This window comes from Rhamphochromis longiceps, linkage group LG2 (assembly GCF_057381845.1).
Source record: "Rhamphochromis longiceps isolate RC_006_pf linkage group LG2, R_longiceps_female_GT1.1, whole genome shotgun sequence".
NCBI classification, from domain to species: Eukaryota; Metazoa; Chordata; class Actinopteri; order Cichliformes; family Cichlidae; genus Rhamphochromis; species Rhamphochromis longiceps.
Window position 1 is genome coordinate 34159263 of NC_140558.1, and position 23064 is coordinate 34182326.

The following is a 23064-nucleotide window of genomic DNA, read 5'->3' on the forward strand; positions in this document are numbered from 1 at the left end:
CTGAGTGTAATTTTTTCTAAGTCACATTTTTGTTAAGGAAACAGAGTGCGCATTTGGCAACTACTGCGTTACTAAACAATAATGCCACAATAACAAATAGAGTTCTCTGTTGCAGTTAGCCCTGCATGATATATTAGTCTGTTTACTAAATGTCACAAAAATACTAAGATGATCGTGGCTCAAGAGTTGGGAGTTTGCCTTGTAATCGGAAGGTTGCCGGTTCGAGCCCCGGCTTGGACAGTCTCGGTCGTTGTGTCTTTGGGCAAGACACTTTACTCGTTGCCTACTGGTGGTGGTCAGAGGGTCCGGTGGCGCCAGTGTCCGGCAGCCTCGCCTCTGTCAGGGCGGCTGTGGCTACAATGTAGCTTGCCATCACCAGTGCGTGAATGTGTGTGTGAATGGGTGGATGACAGGTTGTGTAAAGCGCTTTGGGTCCCTTAGGGACTAGTAAAGCGCTATACAAATACAGGCCATTTACCATTTACCATAAACAAAAAGGGCTCCAGAAACTGCAAAAGTACTCCATCATTTGAACATATTGCTGTACAAATAACAAAGAAACAGCAAACAAAAAAAATGTTCAGTAAGAAAGACTGTTAATTTTTAGTGATCAGACTACATGTTGGAAACATATTTGTGTAACACATGTAGCTGATTGCTTCAACAATGAGTAACAAGATGTTCAGTCCACAAGGTGTCAGTGTCATATCTGCATCACACTAATATGTTACAATAGTGGCCCTGCCCCTTCCATAGAGGTTTTGTTCTGGTTGCCAGAGAGGAGACGGTATCGTCCAGAGAAACAAGGGTAGCCGTGATTTTTCCATGAATACGAGGGAAAATGGGAAGCATTACAGACGGGATATTTTGTGATTTATTCTAGCTTCTTAACGATAAATACCTGTGGGTAGATACAGTATTTGTTATCTAACACGATGGAGGCAGGAGGACAAAGACGAGGAACGCAGTGCTGGTGGCTTGCTATCAGCTTTTCTCTGATGCTCAGCTGTGTGGAGCGGGTTTCAGCTCAGATAAAATATTCGATTCAAGAGGAAGTAAAGGTAGGAAGTGTTGTTGGGAATGTGGCAAAGGATCTGGGACTGGATATCAGTTCACTGGAGGAACGACGGTTTCGTATTGTTTCTGGAGCTGAAGATGCTCAGTTTGAAGTAAATTCGAACAATGGCGTTCTGTATGTTCACGGAAATATCGACCGAGAGGAGCTGTGCGAAAGAATACATCCATGTATTAAAAACCTAAAACTGGTAGCTGAGAACCCCATGGAAATACATTATGTAGGAGTGGAAATCATAGATGTAAATGATAATTCGCCCAGCTTCACTGATGAAGAAAAAATAGTAGAAATTCCTGAATCCACTCTTCAAGGAAAACGTTTCCAGTTGCCAGCCGCACGGGACCCAGATGTTGTTACTAATACTGTACGCATGTACAAATTAAACCATAACGATCATTTTCGTTTACAAATTAGAGAGATGGGAGAGGACAAGGTACCATTTTTAGTTTTACAGAAGTCTCTGGATCGGGAAAAGGAGAATGCACACAAACTGATACTGACAGCAGTTGATGGCGGAAATCCACCGAGAACGGGGACTCTTAATGTCACAGTCATAGTCCTCGATTCAAATGATAACCACCCTACATTTAACCAAGAATTATATTCAGTTACAATACCTGAAAATGTTGATAGGGATACTAGTGTAACTACGGTAAATGCAACTGATCTGGACGAGGGTGTAAACGGAAAGATTGAATACTTTTTTGGTGGCGAACTTAACACTAAATTGTATGATACATTTAGCCTAGATAAGGACACTGGTGAAATTCGAGTGAAAGGCGGAATTGACTTTGAGAATATGGAGGTATACAAGTTGGACGTCCACGCCACTGACAAAGGACAACCTCCGATGAGCACTAACTGCAGGGTGATTATCAATGTATTGGACGTAAATGATAATAAACCTGAGATAGAGGTGACATCTTTGTCAAAGATTGTATCAGAAGACTCTAAACCTGGGACCGTGGTGGCTTTGATCAGTATTACAGACCAAGACGCGGGTTTAAACGGTAAAGTAATATGTAGTCTTTCAGACAATGTGCCATTCGATTTAAAACCGTCATTTCAAGATAACATGTACTCTTTAGTTATTAAACATAAATTAGACCGAGAATCAGTTTCCCATTACGACGTCACAATAACAGCTACAGACTGTGGCGTTCCTCCTCTGTCCACATCCAGAACTTTGAGTATTGATGTGTCAGACGTGAATGATCATGCGCCGCAATTTGCACAGAATCCAGTTGAACTTTACCTGGTAGAAAATAACGAGCCTGGGAAGCCAATATTTTCAGTTTCTGCCTCAGATAAAGATTTGAATGAAAACGCGGCTTTAACTTATCGTATAATCAGAGAGGAAAGCAGTCAACAGAAAAACGCAGCATTTTTAAATATTAATTCGGATAATGGACAAATCACTGCGCTGAAAAGTTTTGACTTTGAAACACTGAAAACTTTCCAGTTCCAAGTTGTTGCCTCAGATTCTGGAACTCCGTCACTATGCAACAACGTCACAGTCAACGTCTTCATCCTGGATCAGAACGACAATGCTCCAGTCATCCTGTATCCACTCAGCTCCAATGGTTCTGCTCAAGGTGTGCAGGATATTCCCCGAAACGTCAACGCAGGACACTTGGTGACTAAAGTCAGAGCCTATGACGCTGATATAGGATATAACGGCTGGTTGCTCTTTTCACTCCAAGAAGTGACTGACCACAGTCTCTTTGCTTTGGACCGCTATACAGGACAGATCAGAACACTTCGCTCATTCACAGAGACAGACGAGGCTGAGCATAAACTGCTCATACTGGTCAAAGACAACGGCAACGTTTCTCTCTCAGCAACAGCTACTGTGATTGTCAAACTTGTGGAGCCCAAAGAGGCTTTTGCAGCTTCTGATGTTAAAAGTGCAGCAAAAGATGCTGAGGATAGTAATGTCATATTTTACCTCATGATAACTTTGGGCGCAGTTTCTGTGCTTTTTCTCGTCAGCATCATCGTGCTGATTGCAATGCAGTGCTCCAAATCCACAGACTATACTTCTAAATATCTGCCAGAGACCAATTATGATGGGACACTGTGTCACAGCATCCAGTACAGATCAGGAGAGAAGCGGTACATGCTAGTTGGACCCAGAATGAGTATAGGATCTACTATAGTACGTGGAAGTCACGCAAATACTCTTGTGCTTCCTGATAGGAGACGTCCTTCTGAAGAGGTAAGAGCTTTAAAGTGTGATGTCACATGTTTTTGTGCATTCTTTTCCATCAATTTGACTTTTTATATCATCTAAATTTTCTTTTCTTTTTTGAAATCACAATTCTAAAGTATCATAGCTAAAGACTACAGTGCTAACACTAAAGTTAGTTTCATTGACATTTTGGTTATGATAAATGGTGATTCATAATGCTTCTACTGAATCAAATCTGGGTCTAGGTAATGCGGTCGATTCTCATGAAAAACCGGTGGAATTGCACGTTACCAGACATGTTGCATGCTACTTTGCTGAACGGCACTTTTCTTAAATCAAATATGTGCTGCTGAACAGTGTTGGTCCGGGCTGATCTTCTTTATTCAGAAGCATAATCAACATATGGAACAAAATTTAAACCCCCTGATAACGTATTTAATTGTTGGAATAACGGTTTCTTTTTAAACACTGTAATTTATGACTATATACTTCTCCAGTAACCTCTGGGTGTCAGTATTACATTGACAAACTGGAGACCACTTTACCCATCCTCTCACAAAGCTTTTGTTTGCCACTGCTATAAGCAGAGAAGACGCTTGACTCGAGCTCGCAATCTTTCCAAATCGCGCTTTATACATTATATTACAACAGGCAATGAGCTAGGTAGTCCAAACATTGTTTTTAAATCTTTTGTTTGATTACAATGGAGAACGAAAAACGAAGTCGTGGAAGGAATGGGGTCTGGTTTATTCTCCATGTAGCTTTGCTGCTGTTTTTCGGGAAAGAGGCTTCGGCAGAAATAAGATACTCTGTTGCAGAAGAGGTGAAAGATGGAACTGTTGTCGGAAATGTTGCAAAGGATCTCGGTCTTGATATCAGCTCTTTGACCAGCCGGCGGTTCCGTGTTGTGTCTGAATCCAAGGATGCGTTTTTTGATGTAAACCAGGACAACGGGGATCTATATTTGTTTAAGAAAATCGACAGAGAGGAGCTTTGCCTGGGCAGTGGGGCATGCATAATGGAGCTAAAAATTATAGCAGAAAACCCTTTGGAAATACACTACGTAGTTGTAGAAATTATTGATATTAACGATCACTCCCCTGTTTTCCCCGAAAAAGAACAGAGGTTTGAAATTTTTGAACAAACCATGGCAGGAAGACGATTTCAGCTGCACACTGCTCGGGACCCCGATTCTGGAATTAACGCAATTCGTACATATACTTTAACCTCAAACGAAAATTTTGAAGTAACAATCCGACAGAGCGATGAGGATATAATACCATTTTTGGTGCTGAAGAAATCGTTGGACAGAGAAAAAATCAACAAATACACGTTAACTGTCACTGCAGTTGATGGAGGAAAACCTCCGCGATCAGGCACCATAAATGTTACTATAATCGTTCTTGACACAAATGACAACCGTCCAACATTTAGTCAAGAGAGCTACCAAATAGAAATAGATGAAAATGTTCAAGTAGGGACTTCAATATTTAGAATGAATGCGACAGACCCAGATGAAGGTTCCAGTAGTGAAATTGTATACAGCCTTGGAAAAACACTCAAGAAAAAAGTCTATGATATATTTGAACTGGATAAAATAAGTGGGGAAATAAGAATAAAGGGAATAGTGGACTATGAAGAAAACGACGTTTATAAACTGGATATCGAGGCATCAGATAAAGGAACACCTCCATTAACTGGTGAGTGCAGATTAATTATAAAGATAAAAGACATCAATGATAATCCGCCAGAAATTGAAATCACATCGCTTTCAAATACAGTGTCTGAGGATTCAAAGCCCGGCACAATGATTTCACTCATCAGTGTGCGAGATAAAGATTCTGGTGTGAATGGGAAAATTATTCTCAGCCTAACCTCAGACTTACCGTTTGAATTAAAACCATCATATAAAGAGAACGTTTATTCCGTTGTCACTAAAGTTCTTTTGGACCGAGAGGAGGTATCTCAATATGAATTGACAATAAAAGCGACCGACTGTGGAGAGCCCCCTTTATCTACTTTTAAAACTTTGAACATCCAGGTAGCAGATGTAAATGACAACAGACCACATTTTCCCATAAATCCACTACACTTTTACCTGTCCGAAAATAACGTTGCTGGGAAATCAATATTCTCCGTAAGCGCAGTAGACAAAGACTTAAGTGACAATGCAGCAATTTCATATCGAATTGTGAAAGAGGGGAGCCAAAATGACATTATGTCATTACTAAGTATAAACAGTGATAACGGACACATTTCCACGCTGAAAAGTTTTGATTTTGAAACGCTGAAAACTTTCCAGTTCCAAGTTGTTGCCTCAGATTCTGGAACTCCGTCACTAAGCAACAACGTCACAGTCAACGTCTTCATCCTGGATCAGAACGACAACGCTCCAGTCATCCTGTATCCACTCAGCTCCAACGGTTCTGCTCAAGGTGTGGAGGAGATTCCCCAAAACGTCAACGCAGGACACTTGGTGACTAAAGTCAGAGCCTATGACGCTGATATAGGATATAACGGCTGGTTGCTCTTTTCACTCCAGGAAGTGACTGACCACAGTCTCTTTGCTTTGGACCGCTATACAGGACAGATCAGAACACTTCGCTCATTCACAGAGACAGACGAGGCTGAGCATAAACTGCTCATACTGGTCAAAGACAACGGCAACGTTTCTCTCTCAGCAACAGCTACTGTGATTGTCAAACTTGTGGAGCCCAAAGAGGCTTTTGCAGCTTCTGATGTTAAAAGTACAGCAAAAGATGATGAGGACAGTAATGTCATATTTTATCTGATGATAACTTTGGGCGCAGTTTCTGTGCTTTTTCTCGTCAGCATCATTGTGCTGATTGCAATGCAGTGCTCCAAACCCACAGACTATACTTCTAAATATTTACAAGAAGCAAATTATGATGGGACACTGTGTCACAGCATCCAGTACAGATCAGGAGACAGGAAGTACATGTTAGTTGGACCCAGAATGAGTATAGGATCTACTATAGTACCAGGAAGCCATACAAATACTCTGGTGATGCCAGACAGAAGACGGCCATCTGAAGAGGTAGGATAAATTCACGATGATTATTTTAATGCAATTGCCTAATTTCGCCTCACCTATTGGATAATCCTTACGACTCCCTGTCGTTTTTTAAGATAATGGAAGTGCTGGCACGTGGTATTGGTGAGGCATCTTAGTAGTTTTGAGTGATGTCCTTCTATTTGTATTGTAAATGTGTTAGCAATGTTACCACTAAACATATTTTGTATTCCTGCCCACGATACCGACGTGGTTATTGGTCATCGAAGAGAGAATCGAGCACGCTGTTGTTATTGATGTGATTTTAAGACTTTTCCACTGTCCATGGTGCTGAAAAGCTCTTATTAAGGTATTTAACTATGCTCGGTTATCACAGGACACTGAAGCTCTTTAACTACTACATTACAGAGTTAGTGCTTGTGATGATGCCCTAGGATATTTTTCCCTTGTCACACGGATAGCCATTTGAATAAAACTTTTAATATATTAAATTACAAAAGTTTCTATTTAGTCGAATCTGTTTTTCCCCATTTCCTACTAAATGTAAGCGCTGAATGATCCTGTGGGTGTCAGTGTTACTATAAGGAAGTGCGAAATTCCACTCAGCCCCTTGTAATGTGTGCGTTGTCACCTCGGCCACAAAGAATATCAACGTTTGGGGTTTCGCCTGTGTATTTTTCTTTTCACGAAAACGGATGTCTGGAGTAAAATCTCAGGAAAACTGGATGATTACTAAGTGGAAAAATACGCGTGGATTTTATTACATATGATTTTTCCAAAGGACAAAGAGGCAGAATGATAACTTGGCCGTATCCTCTGGTTTTCGCCGCGCTCTTCTGTTGTGTGCAGGTGATTTTAGCTCAGATTAAATATTTGACTCCAGAGGATGTTAAAGTGGGAGCTATTATTGGAAATGTTGCGAAGGATCTGGGGCTCGATGTCGGTACATTGATAAGCAGGCGTTTTCGTATTGTGTCTGGAGCCCAGGGTACGCTGTTTGAGGTAAACCCGAACAATGGGGCGTTGTATGTTCACGAAAATGTGGACAGGGAACAGCTGTGCGATAGAAATGTTGCCTGTTTATTAGATCTAAAAATTGTTGTTGAAAACCCCCTTGAAGTCCACTATGTTACTGTTGAAATAATAGATACTAACGACAATAGACCCAGTTTTACTGAGAAAGAAAAGGTAATAGAAATAGCAGAGACCACACTGCCAGGAGCACGATTTCAGTTACCAGGCGCTCGTGACCGAGATGTTGGAGTAAATGCGGTGCAGATTTATAAACTCAGTCAAAACGATCATTTTCATCTTGAAATTCGAGACAGAGGGGAAGATAAAATCCCTTTCCTCGTACTGCAGAGAAACTTGGACAGAGAGCGGAAAACAAACCATAGCTTGATTTTAACCGCTATGGATGGGGGGACGCCGCCAAAATCCGCAAATCTGAGCCTTACTATAAAGGTTCTTGATAACAACGATAACAGACCAGTATTTTCTCAAGAGGTTTATTCCGTTACATTGCAAGAAAATGCCCCATTAGACAAGACTATAATCAAAGTCCAAGCAACAGATCTAGACGAGGGTATTAACGGGGACGTCGAGTATACTTTTGGGGGTGATATTACTTCCAGTGTGTTGCGACTATTTACTTTAGACAGACTCACGGGAGAAATTCGAGTTATCGGAGAAATTGATTATGAGACAGCCAGTGTTTACAATTTAGATGTCCAAGCCTCAGACAAAGGTCAGCCGCCGATGACGACTGACTGTAGAATTATAATAAAGATTCAAGATGTCAATGACAATAAACCAGAAATAGAAGTGACTTCAATATCCAGCATAGTCCCCGAGGACTCAAAACAGGGTACCGTGGTCGCTCTCATTACTGTTACAGATGCTGATTCTGGTTTAAATAGCAAAGTCATATGTCATCTAACAGAAAATGTACCATTTGAATTAAAACCGTCATTTAAAGAAAACATGTACTCGTTAGTAACAAAAGAATCACTAGATAGGGAAACTGTGTCACATTATGACATTTCAATAACAGCTACAGACTGTGGTGAGCCGCCTCTTTCCACCTTTAAAAAGTTCAACATTCAGGTGTCAGATGTGAACGATAATATTCCGGAGTTCTCACATAATCCACTAGAATTATACTTGACGGAAAATAACGCGGCTGGCGCGTCAATATTCTCTGTCAGTGCATTTGATAAAGACTGCAATGAAAATGCAGCAGTATCCTATCAAATACTCAGGGGGGGAGCTGGCCGCAATGTTATAGCATCCTTTGTGAATATACATCCCGAAAGCGGACAAATTACTGCGCTGAACAGTTTTGATTTTGAAACAATGAAAACTTTCCAGTTCCAAGTTGTTGCCTCAGATTCTGGAACTCCGTCACTAAGCAACAATGTCACAGTCAACGTCTTCATCCTGGATCAGAACGACAACGCTCCAGTCATCCTGTATCCACTCAGCTCCAACGGTTCTGCTCAAGGTGTGGAGGAGATTCCCCGAAACGTCAACGCAGGATACTTGGTGACTAAAGTCAGAGCCTATGACGCTGATATAGGATATAACGGCTGGTTGCTCTTTTCCCTCCAGGAAGTGACTGACCACAGTCTCTTTGCTTTGGACCGCTATACAGGACAGATCAGAACACTTCGCTCATTCACAGAGACAGACGAGGATGAGCATAAACTGCTCATACTGGTCAAAGACAACGGCAACGTTTCTCTCTCAGCAACAGCTACTGTGATTGTCAAGCTTGTGGAGCCCAAAGAGGCTTTTGCAGCTTCTGATGTTAAAAGTGCAGCAAAAGATGTTGAGGACAGTAATGTCATATTTTACCTCATGATATCTTTGGGCGCAGTTTCTGTACTTTTTCTCATCAGCATCATCGTGCTGATTGCGATGCAGTGCTCCAAATCCACAGACTATACTTCTAAATATCTGCCAGAGACTAATTATGATGGGACACTGTGTCACAGCATCCAGTACAGATCAGGGGAGAAGCGGTACATGCTAGTTGGACCCAGAATGAGTATAGGATCTACTATAGTACCAGGAAGCCATGCAAATACTCTCGTGCTTCCTGATAGGAGACGTCCTTCTGAAGAGGTAAGACCTTAACACCCTTTTGTAAAAGCATTTTCCCTTTCCGTTATCGGCTTGCATTACAATATCAGTTATAATGGCAGCAAGTAGCATAATGGTGCAGTGGTTCGCGCTATTACTTCAAAGAAAGAAAGTTTGGGTTTGTCTGGCTGGGTGGAGTTTGTACGCTTCCGGAGCCACTCTGTTCAATGTGCTATGTTTTCTTGCTGTTTCTTTTTAGATCACATTCACTGATAAGCTAGAAAGCCATACATGTACAAATAATAATAATAATAGTAATAATAATAGTAATAATAATAATCGTTTGTAGTTTTGCGAACTATTCGCTGCCCTTGGTGCTGATTGTTTTTTTTTCCTTTTTTTTTTTTTTCTTTGAGCATGTGTTGGGTGCCTTTACTGGCTCTCTTGGTAGTTGTTTATATGTCACTTTTTGCGATTAAAGTTCTGTGGGAGATCCTGTGATCGCTATCCATGGTGCCAAAAACTATCAGGCTATCAGGTGAAGGAATGTTAAAGAAACACAATGATTGATTAATGACATTATCTGTTGGAGCAAGTTATCAGCAAGTTTTTATGGGGTAAATCGAGAGAAAGAGGGAAGAGACTAGAAAATGTTAAAATACTAAATTTATATTTGTTGTTCGAGAGCCAGTCAACTTTAATTCAGTTCTCAAGCCTAAAAGAGGATTCAATCAATGGGAAAAAGAAAAAAAAAACAGCATATGAGGTTCTTTCTCAGCACAGCCTCTGGGTGTCACTATGAAATCAGAAAACCTTTAAGAACATTGTCCCTCCCCTTGCAAACCCTTTGTCTGAGCTGAGCAAAGCACTTGGACCAAATATACCAGCCGACAAAACCCTGTTGTTGGTTTTGTAAATATGTGGCGGTAAGCGAGTCGGTTATTGCTCTTGGCATTAACAGCTCCTGTGGATTTATATGCTGTTGAAAAATGATGGAGACTCCAACAAGTCACTACTCCCGGTTTGCCTTTTATTTGGCGTTGATGCTATTTTCCGGAAGAGAAGCTTTGGCTCAAATAAGATATTCTGTTGCAGAGGAGGTGGACGATGGCACTGTTGTTGGAAATGTTGCGAAGGATCTCGGGCTTGATGTAACCTCTTTGGGTGACCGACGGTTCCGTGTTGTCTCTGGAAGTGAGGACAGTATTTTTGAGGTAAACCAGAATAGTGGGGCATTGTATGTCAGTAATAATATCGATAGAGAGGAACTCTGTCAGGGCAGCGGTGCTTGCCGCATGGAGGTAAAAATTCTTGTAGAGAACCCTTTGGAAATACACTACATAATCGTAGAAATTACTGACATAAATGATAATTCTCCTAGTTTTCCTGCAAGAGAGCAGACATTTGAAATAGCTGAACAAACACTGCCAGGGAAGAGATTTCAGCTGCACACTGCTCGCGATCCCGATGCTGGATTAAACTCTATTCGTACATATACTATAACCTCAAATGAACATTTTGAAGTAAATATCCGTCAAAGTGATGCAGGAAAGGTACCGTTTTTAGTGCTTAAGAAATCACTAGATAGAGAACAAAATAATGAACACAAGCTAGTGATGACAGCTGTCGATGGAGGAAAACCTCCAAGATCAGGCACATTAAATGTTACCATAACTGTTCTGGACAGTAATGACAATCGTCCAATATTTAGTCAGGAGATTTATCACTTGTCTATAAAAGAAAACATACCCGTCGGTGCATCAGTATTTAGAATGAATGCGACAGATTATGATGACGGTACTAATGGAGAAGTTGAATATACTCTCGGAAAAACTTTATGGCAGAAAGTTTATGATATTTTTGAACTGGACAAAATAAGTGGAGAAATTACGGTCAAAGGCGTAGTGGACTATGAAGAAAACAACGTGTATGAACTGGATGTTGAGGTATCGGATAAAGGAACGCCTCCATTGATGGGCGAGTGTAGACTAATTATAAAAGTACTAGATGTCAACGATAACCCGCCTGAAATCGAAGTTACATCACTTTCAAACACAGTGCCTGAAGATTCCAAGCTTGGCACCGTTATTTCACTTCTTAGTGTGAAAGACAAAGACTTCGGTGTGAATGGAAAAATAATATCAAGCATTATTAATGAAGTCCCTTTTGAATTAAAACCTTCTTATAAGGAAAACACATACTCAGTGGTAACTAAGGATGTTTTGGATCGAGAGGTGGTGTCCCATTATGAAATAACAATAAAAGCCACCGACTGCGGTGAACCTCCACTATCTACTTTTAAAACTCTGCGCATTGAGATATCAGACGTAAATGACAACAGTCCACATTTCAAACAAAATCCTTTAGAGTTTTATCTCGTAGAAAACAACGCTGCTGGAAAGTCTATATTTTCTGTAAGCGCTTCAGACAATGACTTAAATGACAATGCAGCCATTTCATATCACATTATGAGAGAGGGGAGCCAAAATGACGTTATGTCATCCCTGAATATAAACAGTGATAATGGACAAATCACTGCGCTGAAAAGTTTTGACTTTGAAACGCTGAAAACTTTCCAGTTCCAAGTCGTTGCCTCAGATTCTGGAACTCCGTCATTAAGCAACAACGTCACAGTCAACGTCTTCATTCTGGATCAGAACGACAACGCTCCAGTCATCCTGTATCCACTCAGCTCCAACGGCTCTGCTCAAGGTGTGGAGGAGATTCCCCGAAACGTCAACGCAGGACACTTGGTGACTAAAGTCAGAGCCTATGACGCTGATATAGGATATAACGGCTGGTTGCTATTTTCACTGCAGGAAGTGACTGACCATAGTCTCTTTGCTTTGGACCGCTACACAGGACAGATCAGAACACTTCGCTCATTCACAGAGACAGACGAGGCTGAGCATAAACTGCTCATACTGGTCAAAGACAACGGCAACGTTTCCCTCTCAGCAACAGCTACTGTGATTGTCAAACTTGTGGAGCCCAAAGAGGCTTTTGCAGCTTCTGATGTTAAAAGTGCAGCAAAAGATGATGAGGACAGTAATGTCATATTTTACCTCATGGTAACTTTGGGAGCAGTTTCTGTGCTTTTTCTCGTCAGTATTTTCGTGCTGATTGCAATGCAGTGCTCCAAATCCACAGACTATACTTCTAAATATCTGCCAGAGACTAATTATGATGGGACACTGTGTCACAGCATCCAGTACAGATCAGGAGAGAAGCGGTACATGCTAGTTGGACCCAGGATGAGTCTAGGATCTACTATAGTATCTGGCAGCCATGCAAATACTCTAGTGCTTCCTGATAGGAGACGTCCTTCTGAAGAGGTAAGACGTTGCCCATCATTTTTTAATTCGTTTAATTTCTATTTCACAAACAGACGCCCTGAAACAGTACTTACTGGGGTATTTTAACATCTATACAAATACAAATACACGTTTCCTTTTAATTATTTTGGTCTCAGCTTTTGAGAAGTTTCCCTTACAAAGTTGAAAAAAAGTTAAGAAATGTATAGTTGTGACGCGTGGGTCTTACACGTTCCCAGCTTTAAATTTAGAATTAGTCAATTTATGGGCAGTATACATCAGCTTTGTTGTTTTAACACACATCTACATTCGCTGTGTAAAACAAACTCTGTATAACTACTTGATGCCCATTGCGATCAAAGTATGTCAAAATGAAATTCATCCCTATAGAATTAATCTGAGTACTATCAGATCCATGTTTCCTAATGCTTCTTCGATTGCATTAAGTTCTATGGCAGGAAAAAATGGTACAGTCGCTTTAATTTGTAAGGCGGAAAGAAAGCATATAGAGAAGACAAAATATATGTATCATATGAATCACGTTTTGTAACACATCTCCTCTGGGTGTCACTCTTACATCGGAAGAAAAAAATGACTCCGTCCCTCCTCTTTCAAGGCTTTTGTTTCAGATTGAGGAGGGGAAATCGCGTATTAAAACCAAACCCACCAGCTGATGGACGGTTTATATTTTAGAAATATGCTATAACCTGCTGTTTGTCGACTCAGGGAGCTTCTGTGTATGTAGGTACTGTTAAATAGCTATGAAGATCACTACAGGATCACGAACGATGAAGGGTTACTGGTTTGTTTTTCATGTGGCCGTATTGCTGCTTTTTGGGAAGGAGGCTTTTTCTCAGATACGATATACTGTTCCAGAGGAGGTTGCAGATGGAACTGTAGTTGGAAATATTGCGAAAGATCTGGGCCTTGACATCAATTCTTTGGCTGATCGACGTTTTCGTGTTGTGTCTGGAAATACGGATGCCTTTTTTGAGGTAAACCAGGACAATGGGGCTCTCTATGTTCGCAAGAAAATCGACAGAGAGGTTCTCTGTCAAGGAAGTGGCGCATGCTTACTGGAGCTTAAAATTCTTGTTGAAAACCCACTGGAAATGCATTATGTAGTTGTGGAAATTACTGATGTAAATGATCATTCTCCTAATTTCTCCGAAAGAAATCAGAGATTTGAAATAGCCGAACATACACTGCCGGGAAGGCGGTTCCAGCTACACACCGCTCGTGATCCTGATGCAGGACTTAATTCCATTCATACCTACACCTTAACACCAAACGATCATTTTGAATTAGATGTCCGCCAAAGTGACGAGGACAAAATACCATTTTTAGTCCTAAAAAAGTCGCTGGACAGAGAGCAAAAATGCAACCATTCGCTTGTGGTTACAGCAGTTGATGGGGCTAAACCTCCAAGATCCGGAACCCTAAATGTTACAGTTATTGTTCTAGACAGTAATGACAATCGCCCAATGTTTAGTAAGGATATTTATGAAATTTCAGTCCCAGAAAACGTTTTGGTTGGCACCAAAATATTTAAAATTAATGCGACAGATCCAGATGAAAACTTAAATGGAGCAGTTGAATATAGCCTTGGAAAAACTCTAAAGAAGAAAGTGTATGATATATTTGAACTGGACAAGTTAAGTGGGGAAATTATAGTAGAGGGATTGATTGACTATGAAGAAAATGACGTTTACAAACTTGATATTGAGGCGTCCGATAAAGGAACACCCCCACTGACGGGTGAGTGCAGAGTCATCATAAAAATCACAGATGTTAATGACAATCCACCAGAAATAGAAATCACGTCACTATCAAATTCAGTATCCGAGGACTCCAAGCCTGGCACAGTTATTTCTCTACTCAGTGTAACAGATAGAGATTCCGGAGTGAACGGAAATATTATTACAAGCATAATCTCAGACGTGCCTTTTGAATTAAAGCCTTCGTATAAGGAAAATATATATTCAGTTGTAACCAAGGGACTTTTAGATCGAGAAAAAGTGTCTTATTATGAAATAACAATGAAAGCCACGGATTGTGGTGAGCCTCCACTATCTACTTTTAAAACCCTTAGCATTCAAATATCAGATGTAAACGATAACATCCCACAATTCTCGCAGAATCCACTACAGGTTTACCTGTCAGAAAACAATGTTGCTGGAAAGCCAATATTTTCAGTAAGCGCGACGGATAAAGACTTGAACGACAATGCAGCCATTTCATATCACGTTGTGAGAGAAGGGAGTAAAAATGATATAATGTCTTTCCTAAGTGTGAATTCAGACAATGGACAAATCACTGCGCTGAAAAGTTTTGATTTTGAAACGCTGAAAACTTTCCAGTTCCAAGTTGTTGCCTCAGATTCTGGAACTCCGTCACTAAGCAACAACGTCACAGTCAACGTCTTCATCCTGGATCAGAACGACAACGCTCCAGTCATCCTGTATCCACTCAGCTCCAACGGTTCTGCTCAAGGTGTGGAGGAGATTCCCCGAAACGTCAACGCAGGACACTTGGTGACTAAAGTCAGAGCCTATGACGCTGATATAGGATATAACGGCTGGTTGCTCTTTTCACTGCAGGAAGTTACTGACCACAGTCTCTTTGCTTTGGACCGCTATACAGGACAGATCAGAACACTTCGCTCATTCACAGAGACAGACGATGATGAGCATAAACTACTCATACTGGTCAAAGACAACGGCAACTTTTCTCTCTCAGCAACAGCTACTGTGATTGTCAAGCTTGTGGAGCCCAAAGAGGCTTTTGCAGCTTCTGATGTTAAAAGTGCAGCAAAAGATGATGAGGACAGTAATGTCATATTTTACCTCATGATAACTTTGGGCGCAGTTTCTGTGCTTTTTCTCGTCAGCATCATCGTGCTGATTGCAATGCAGTGCTCCAAATCCACAGACTATACTTCTAAATATCTGCCAGAGACTAATTATGATGGGACACTGTGTCACAGCATCCAGTATAGATCAGGAGAGAAGCGGTACATGCTCGTTGGACCCAGAATGAGTATAGGATCTACTATAGTCCCGGGTAGCCATGCAAACACATTAGTTCTACCCGACAGGCGGAGAGCATCTGAAGAGGTAAGACCTTAACACCCTTTTATAAAAGCATTTTCCCTTTCCGTTTTCGGCTTGCTTTACAATATCAGTTATAATGGCAGCAAGTAGCATAATGGTGCAGTGGGTCACGCTATTACTTCAAAGCAAGAACCTTTGGGTTCGTCTGGCTGGGTGGAGTTTGTACGCTTCCCGAGCCACTCTGTTCAATGTGCTAAACACCAGCTGTTTTCGTGCTGTTTTTTTAGATCATATTCACTGATAAATTATAAAGCCATAATAACAATAACAATAACAATAACAATAACAATCCTTTGTGGTTTTGCGAACTATTCGCTGCCCTTGGTGCTGATTGTTTATTTTTTCCCTTTCTTTTTATTTCTTTGAGCATGTGTTGGGAGCCTTTACTGTCTCTCTTGGTAGTTGTTTATATGCTACTTTTTGGAATTAAAGTTATGTGGGAGAGCCTGTGATCGCTATCCATGGTTCCAAAAAACTATCAGGCTATCAGGTGACGGAATGTTAAAGAAACACAATGATTGATTAATGCCATTATTTGTTGGAGCAAGTTATCAGCAAGTTTTTATGGGGTAAACCGAGAGAAAGAGGGAAGAGACTAGAACAATGTTAAATTACTAAATTTCTATTGGTTGTTCGAGATCCAGTCAACTTTAATTCAGTTCTTAGCTTGTAGCTTGTTCTCAGTAGCAGTGTTACTCATCTAGTCACACTCAGGTTATAAAATTGCTGCATGTGTTACCGTTTCCTTGAAATCACACTACAGCAAAACAGTCATCATTATGACGTAGTATATGTCCCGCTTTGCATTGTGGTGTTTTTGAAAATGAAGTACTTTAAAACATGATTACATTTTCATTTTTTACTGTAGTTACCTTTGAGACGGTTTTAATTACCAATACTATTACCAATATTATAGCTAAGCTGCAATAACCAGAATAGTTTCTTGTGAATAGGAGAACAGTTTTTGATATTACTATGTTACATTTTCTGGTTACGTTTGTCAACCTCCGCTTTCTGTTGGTGTTACAATTACAGGTATCTTTGGTAACGAGAGCAGCTATGTCAAGAGCAGCTATCGCTGTCTGTAGTGCTGAACTATACTGTGGCGCGTTGCCGGTTCCATTCAAAGTAGGGTGTTAGATTAATATACTGTTATGTAAAAGCAGAAAAATTAAATCTTTCTTCAGTACTATTAAAAAATGAATACAAAATTCAACTGGTGAAATTCAGGGGAAAGAAATACCTCACGTATCCTTAAGTAAGTGGATAGAACTCTTTTATCGCTATTGTCCTCAGTGACAAATTTTGCACATAAAATACATACCTATACTGGTCCTTACTTAAAATCATCAGAAATAAACACACAGAGTTGTCCTCTTGGTGTCACTATAACATAAATGACCAGAAAACACAGTCCCTCCCCTAACAAAGCTTTTTGTCTGGTGGTTCACAGCAACGAATGCATAATATCTAAAAACGGGAGTCGGATGAGACCGTGAAGTAATCGCAAATATAATTATTATAGAAACAGATTCAGGTGTCATCGTGTGCAACTGGACAACAATGAGGAATGGAAGACCGTATCGATGCTGTGAGTGCTTCTGGGTTGCTTTTTATTTGACACTGCTGCTGGTTTTCGGAAAGCGGGCTTTGGCTGATTTGAGATACTCTGTTCCGGAGGAGGTCAAAGAAGGAACTACTGTTGGAAATGTGGCCAAGGATCTTGGTATTGACAAAACCTCTTTGACTGATCGTCGGTTCCGTGTTGTTTCTGGATTTAAGGACGCGTTTTTCGAGGTAAACCCGGACAATGGGGCTTTACAGGTTCGTAAGAAAATCGACAGAGAAAAGCTTTGTCACGGTAGCGGTTCATGCCTCATTGAGCTAAAAATCCTTGTTGAAAATCCCCTGGAAATGCATCATATTGCTGTAGAAATTGCTGATGTAAATGATCACTCCCCCAGCTTTTCTGAAAAGGAGCAGACCTTTGAAATGGCCGAGCATACATCTCCGGGAACACGATTCCAGCTTCACCCGGCTCGTGATCCTGATGCTGGAATAAACTCTATCCGCATATACACACTAACGTCAAACGAGCATTTCGATATTGAGATTAGTCAAAGTGATGAGGACAAAATACCATTTCTAGTGCTGAAGACATCTTTAGACAGAGAACAAAAGAATAAACACTTGCTAACTGTAACAGCAGTTGATGGAGGTAAACCTCCAAAATCTGGCACGCTTAATGTATCCGTTATTGTTCTTGACAGTAATGATAATCGCCCGACATTCAGTCGGGAGACTTACCAAATTGAAATAAAAGAAAATGTCTCTGTTGGTGCTGTTGTTGCAACTGTAGCTGCTATAGACCCAGATGAAGGCACTAACGGGGAAATAGAATACAGCCTGAGCAAAACATTAGCGCGTAAAGTTTATCAGATATTTGAACTGGATAGTGTAAGTGGACAAATTACGCTAAAAGTAGCATTAGATTTTGAGGATTCTGAGATTTATAAACTAGACGTTGAAGCATCTGATAAAGGACAACCTCCATTAATCGGAAGGTGTAGAGTAATAATAAAGATACAAGACATTAATGATAATGCACCAGAAATAGAAGTCACGTCACTATCAAATACAGTAACCGAAGATTCAAAGCCTGGCACAGTTATTTCACTTATCAGTGTAACGGATAAAGACTCTGGACTTAATGGAAAAATAATTACACACATGACCGACAATGCACCTTTCGAATTAAAACCTTCTTACAAGGAAAACATATATTCCGTGGTCACGAAGGGAGTGTTAGATCGAGAAACTGTACCAGAATACGAAGTAATAATAACAGCTACAGACTGTGGTGAGCCTCCTTTATCGAGTTTTAAAACTCTTAGCATTCAGATAGCAGATGTAAATGACAACAGTCCACAATTCACCCAAAACCCATTACAGTGTTACCTGACAGAAAATAACTTCGCAGGTGCGCCAATATTTTCTGTGAGTGCGGTAGACCTCGATGCAAATGAAAACGCAGCTATTTCATATCATCTTCTGAGAGAAGGTGGTGAAAATTATGTAATATCTTTTCTAAATGTGAATTCAGATAATGGACAAATCACTGCGCTGAAAAGTTTTGATTTTGAATCGCTGAAAACTTTCCAGTTCCAAGTTGTTGCCTCAGATTCGGGAACTCCGCCACTAAGCAACAATGTCACAGTCAACGTCTTCATCCTGGATCAGAACGACAACGCTCCAGTCATCCTGTATCCACTCAGCTCCAACGGTTCTGCTCAAGGTGTGGAGGAGATTCCCCGAAACGTCAACGCAGGACACTTGGTGACTAAAGTCAGAGCCTATGACGCTGATATAGGATATAACGGCTGGTTGCTCTTTTCACTGCAGGAAGTGACTGACCACAGTCTCTTTGCTTTGGACCGCTATACAGGACAGATCAGAACACTTCGCTCATTCACAGAGACAGACGAGGCTGAGCATAAATTGCTCATACTGGTCAAAGACAACGGCAACGTTTCTCTCTCAGCAACAGCTACTGTGATTGTCAAACTTGTGGAGCCTAAAGAGGCTTTTGCAGCTTCTGATGTTAAAAGTGCAGCAAAAGATGATGAAGACAGTAATGTCATATTTTACCTCATGGTAACTTTGGGCGCAGTTTCTGTACTTTTTCTCATCAGTATCATCGTTCTGATTGCAATGCAGTGCTCCAAATCCACAGACTATACTTCTAAATATCTGCCAGAGACTAATTATGATGGGACACTGTGTCACAGCATCCAGTACAGATCAGGAGAGAAGCGGTACATGCTCGTTGGACCCAGAATGAGTATAGGATCTACTATAGTCCCTGGAAGCCATGCAAATACATTGGTGATGCCAGATAGGAGGAGAACATCTGAGGAGGTAAGACTAACATATAACACATACTGTGCATCCAGCTCAGATGTGTCAGCTGTTATTTGGTCTGCAAGATTAAACCTTTTGATAACTCATGATGAATGAATTAATGGGTTAGTTGCTTTTTGAATCCATATCAATACAAAAATGTGTACAAATTCAAAATAATTACCAATACTATAACGTTTTCTTTCATTATAAATATAACGAAAGCCTATGAGTTTGTTTGTTTTAAGATTTCTTTTAGTAGAAATATCGGAGAAATATATACAACAACACCCACTACTACTGTTACTAACAGAAACAAAAACAACAACAATAATAATAAAGAGAAGAAGAAGCAGAAGAAAAGAAGAAGAAGCAAATATTGCGCAGCGTTTTGTCTCGAATCCTGCATGTACGTCCTTCCGACGTGACGTGTTAAATTGTTACTGTGGCGGAGTTCACTAATATACACCGTTTATTTTCTCAATGACACATGAGACTAATAAAAAGTCTCTGACTGTAAAGATGGCGCAGCCCTTCCCTTAGCATATTATAGTGTGTTTGCTGCAACTTGAGTTTATCTGCTGACTTATGTTGATGTGGCTGTTGTTACTAATGTATAGGAAAACCTTTCAGAGTATAAATCGTCTAAAATGTTGTCCTCTTGGCGTCACTGTTACACCGAGCATTCCATAAAGGAATTAGGTCCTCCCCTAAGAAGGCTTTTGTTTGATACCTCACAGCAAAGCTGATGTGAGTCGGATGAGGCGGTGCCATATGTTTTCTTTACATACTTTACGAAAAGCCAAGGATATATAAATTGAGCTTCCTAGAGAAATATGTTTTATGTGTAAATGTGTTGTTTGAGAAGGATGGCTGAGAGAACACGAAGCAGAACAGGCAACCGCTGTTGCTTTGCTTTTCATTTGTCTTTGCTGCTGATTTTCGGAGAGCAGGCTTTCGCTGAACTGAGATACTCGATTCCAGAGGAGATGAAAGAAGGGACTATTGTTGGAAATGTTGCTAAGGATCTTGGTCTTGACAAAACCTCTTTGGCTGATCGTCTGTTACGTGTTGTATCGGGCTCTAAGGATGCGTTTTTCGAGGTGAATCCGGACAATGGTGTGTTACTGGTTCGTAAGAAAATCGACAGAGAGGAACTGTGCCATGGAAGTGGTGCTTGCATGATAGAGCTAAAAATGCTTGTAGAGAACCCACTGGAAATCCACTATGTAGCTGTAGAAATTACTGATGTAAATGACCATTCCCCGAGTTTTTCTGAAAAACAACAAACCTTTGAAGTAGCAGAACAATCATCCCCGGGAACACGATTGGAACTGCATGCGGCCCGTGATCCTGATGCTGGCATAAATTCTATCCGCACATATTCATTATCTTCAAATGATCACTTTGATATAGAGATTAGTCAAAGTGATGAGGAAAAAATACCATTTCTAATTCTGAAGAATTCCCTAGACAGAGAAAAAAAACATAAACATTTCCTCTTTGTAACCGCGGTTGATGGAGGTAAACCTCCGCGATCAGGAACGCTTAATGTTTCCATCACTGTTCTTGATACTAATGATAATCGCCCGACGTTTATACAGGATACTTATCAAATAGAAATATTTGAAAACGTTTCGGTTGGGACGACTGTTGCAAACGTAAATGCAACAGATCCGGATGAAGGGACAAATGGGGAATTAGAGTATAGCCTTAGTAAAACATTAGCGCGTAAAATTTATGACATATTTGAACTGGATAGTGTAAGCGGAGAAATTACACTGAAAGGAGGGTTGGATTTTGAAGATTCCGAGGTTTATAAACTAGATGTGCAGGCGTCAGACAAAGGAACGCCTCCGTTAACAAGCAGGTGTAGAGTGATTGTGAAAATTAAGGACGTCAATGACAATCGACCGGAAATAGAAGTCACGTCACTGTCAAATACAGTAACCGAAGATTCAAAGCCTGGTAAAGTTATTTCACTTATCAGTGTAACGGATAAAGACTCTGGAGTTAATGGGAAAATTATTTCACGGATAACTCAGGGCATTCCTTTTGACTTAAAACCATCCTATAAAGAAAATACTTACTCAGTTGTTACTAGCAGGTTTCTGGACCGAGAGGTGGTGTCACATTATGATATTACAATAGAAGCTACAGACTGTGGTGAGCCTCCTTTATCCAGTTTTAAAATTCTTAGCATTCAGATAGCAGATGTAAATGACAACAGTCCACAATTCCTGCAAAACCCATTACAGTGTTATCTGTCAGAAAATAACTTCGCAGGTGCGCCAATATTTTCTGTAAGCGCGTCGGACAACGATGCAAATGAAAACGCAGCTATTTCATATCATCTTCTGAGAGGAGGTGGTGAAAATGACGTCACAGCATTCCTAAATGTGAATTCAGATAATGGACAAATCACTGCGCTGAAAAGTTTTGATTTTGAAACGCTGAAAACTTTCCAGTTCCAAGTTGTTGCCTCAGATTCTGGAACTCCGTCACTAAGCAACAACGTCACAGTCAACGTCTTCATCCTGGATCAGAACGACAACGCTCCAGTCATCCTGTATCCACTCAGCTCCAACGGCTCTGCTCAAGGCGTGGAGGAGATTCCCCGAAACGTCAACGCAGGACACTTGGTGACTAAAGTCAGAGCCTATGACGCTGATATAGGATATAACGGCTGGTTGCTCTTTTCACTGCAGGAAGTTACTGACCACAGTCTCTTTGCTTTGGACCGCTATACAGGACAGATCAGAACACTTCGCTCATTCACAGAGACAGACGAGGCTGAGCATAAACTGCTCATACTGGTCAAAGACAACGGCAACGTTTCTCTCTCAGCAACAGCTACTGTGATAGTCAAACTTGTGGAGCCCAAAGAGGCTTTTGCAGCTTCTGATGTTAAAAGTGCAGCAAAAGATGATGAGGACAGTAATGTCATATTTTATCTCATGATAACTTTGGGCGCAGTTTCTGTGCTTTTTCTCGTCAGCATCATCGTGCTGATTGCAATGCAGTGCTCCAAATCCACAGACTATACTTCTAAATATCTGCCAGAGACTAATTATGATGGGACACTGTGTCACAGCATCCAGTACAGATCAGGAGAGAAGCGGTACATGCTAGTCGGACCCAGGATGAGTATAGGATCTACTATAGTCCCTGGAAGTCATGCAAATACTCTAGTGCTTCCCGACAAGAGAAGAACATCTGAAGAGGTAAGATGCCTTAAATGGCCAAAACTCTAGTTTTGCTTTTAGTAGAGTTTGACAACAAACTTGTCTTGATTTGTCATTTAGAGGTGTTGGTGAATGCTGTCAGTGGTGCTGAAACCACGCGCTATTTAT

General features: G+C 40.7%; 7 pseudogenes; all 7 read left to right on the forward strand.

The window, feature by feature from the left end:
• The first annotated feature begins 935 nt into the window (after positions 1 to 935).
• LOC146677652 (protocadherin alpha-8 pseudogene) lies at positions 936 to 3415 on the forward strand (annotated as a pseudogene).
• A 457-nt stretch (positions 3416 to 3872) lies between these two features.
• On the forward strand, positions 3873 to 6333 carry LOC146677653 (protocadherin alpha-2 pseudogene; annotated as a pseudogene).
• Positions 6334 to 7095: 762 nt separating this feature from the next.
• Positions 7096 to 9438, forward strand: LOC146677654 (protocadherin alpha-2 pseudogene; annotated as a pseudogene).
• Positions 9439 to 10373: 935 nt separating this feature from the next.
• On the forward strand, positions 10374 to 12781 carry LOC146677655 (protocadherin alpha-3 pseudogene; annotated as a pseudogene).
• Positions 12782 to 13486: 705 nt separating this feature from the next.
• On the forward strand, positions 13487 to 15826 carry LOC146677656 (protocadherin alpha-8 pseudogene; annotated as a pseudogene).
• A 1548-nt stretch (positions 15827 to 17374) lies between these two features.
• LOC146677657 (protocadherin alpha-3 pseudogene) lies at positions 17375 to 19828 on the forward strand (annotated as a pseudogene).
• Positions 19829 to 20580: 752 nt separating this feature from the next.
• On the forward strand, positions 20581 to 22965 carry LOC146677658 (protocadherin alpha-8 pseudogene; annotated as a pseudogene).
• The last annotated feature ends 99 nt before the right edge of the window (positions 22966 to 23064 follow it).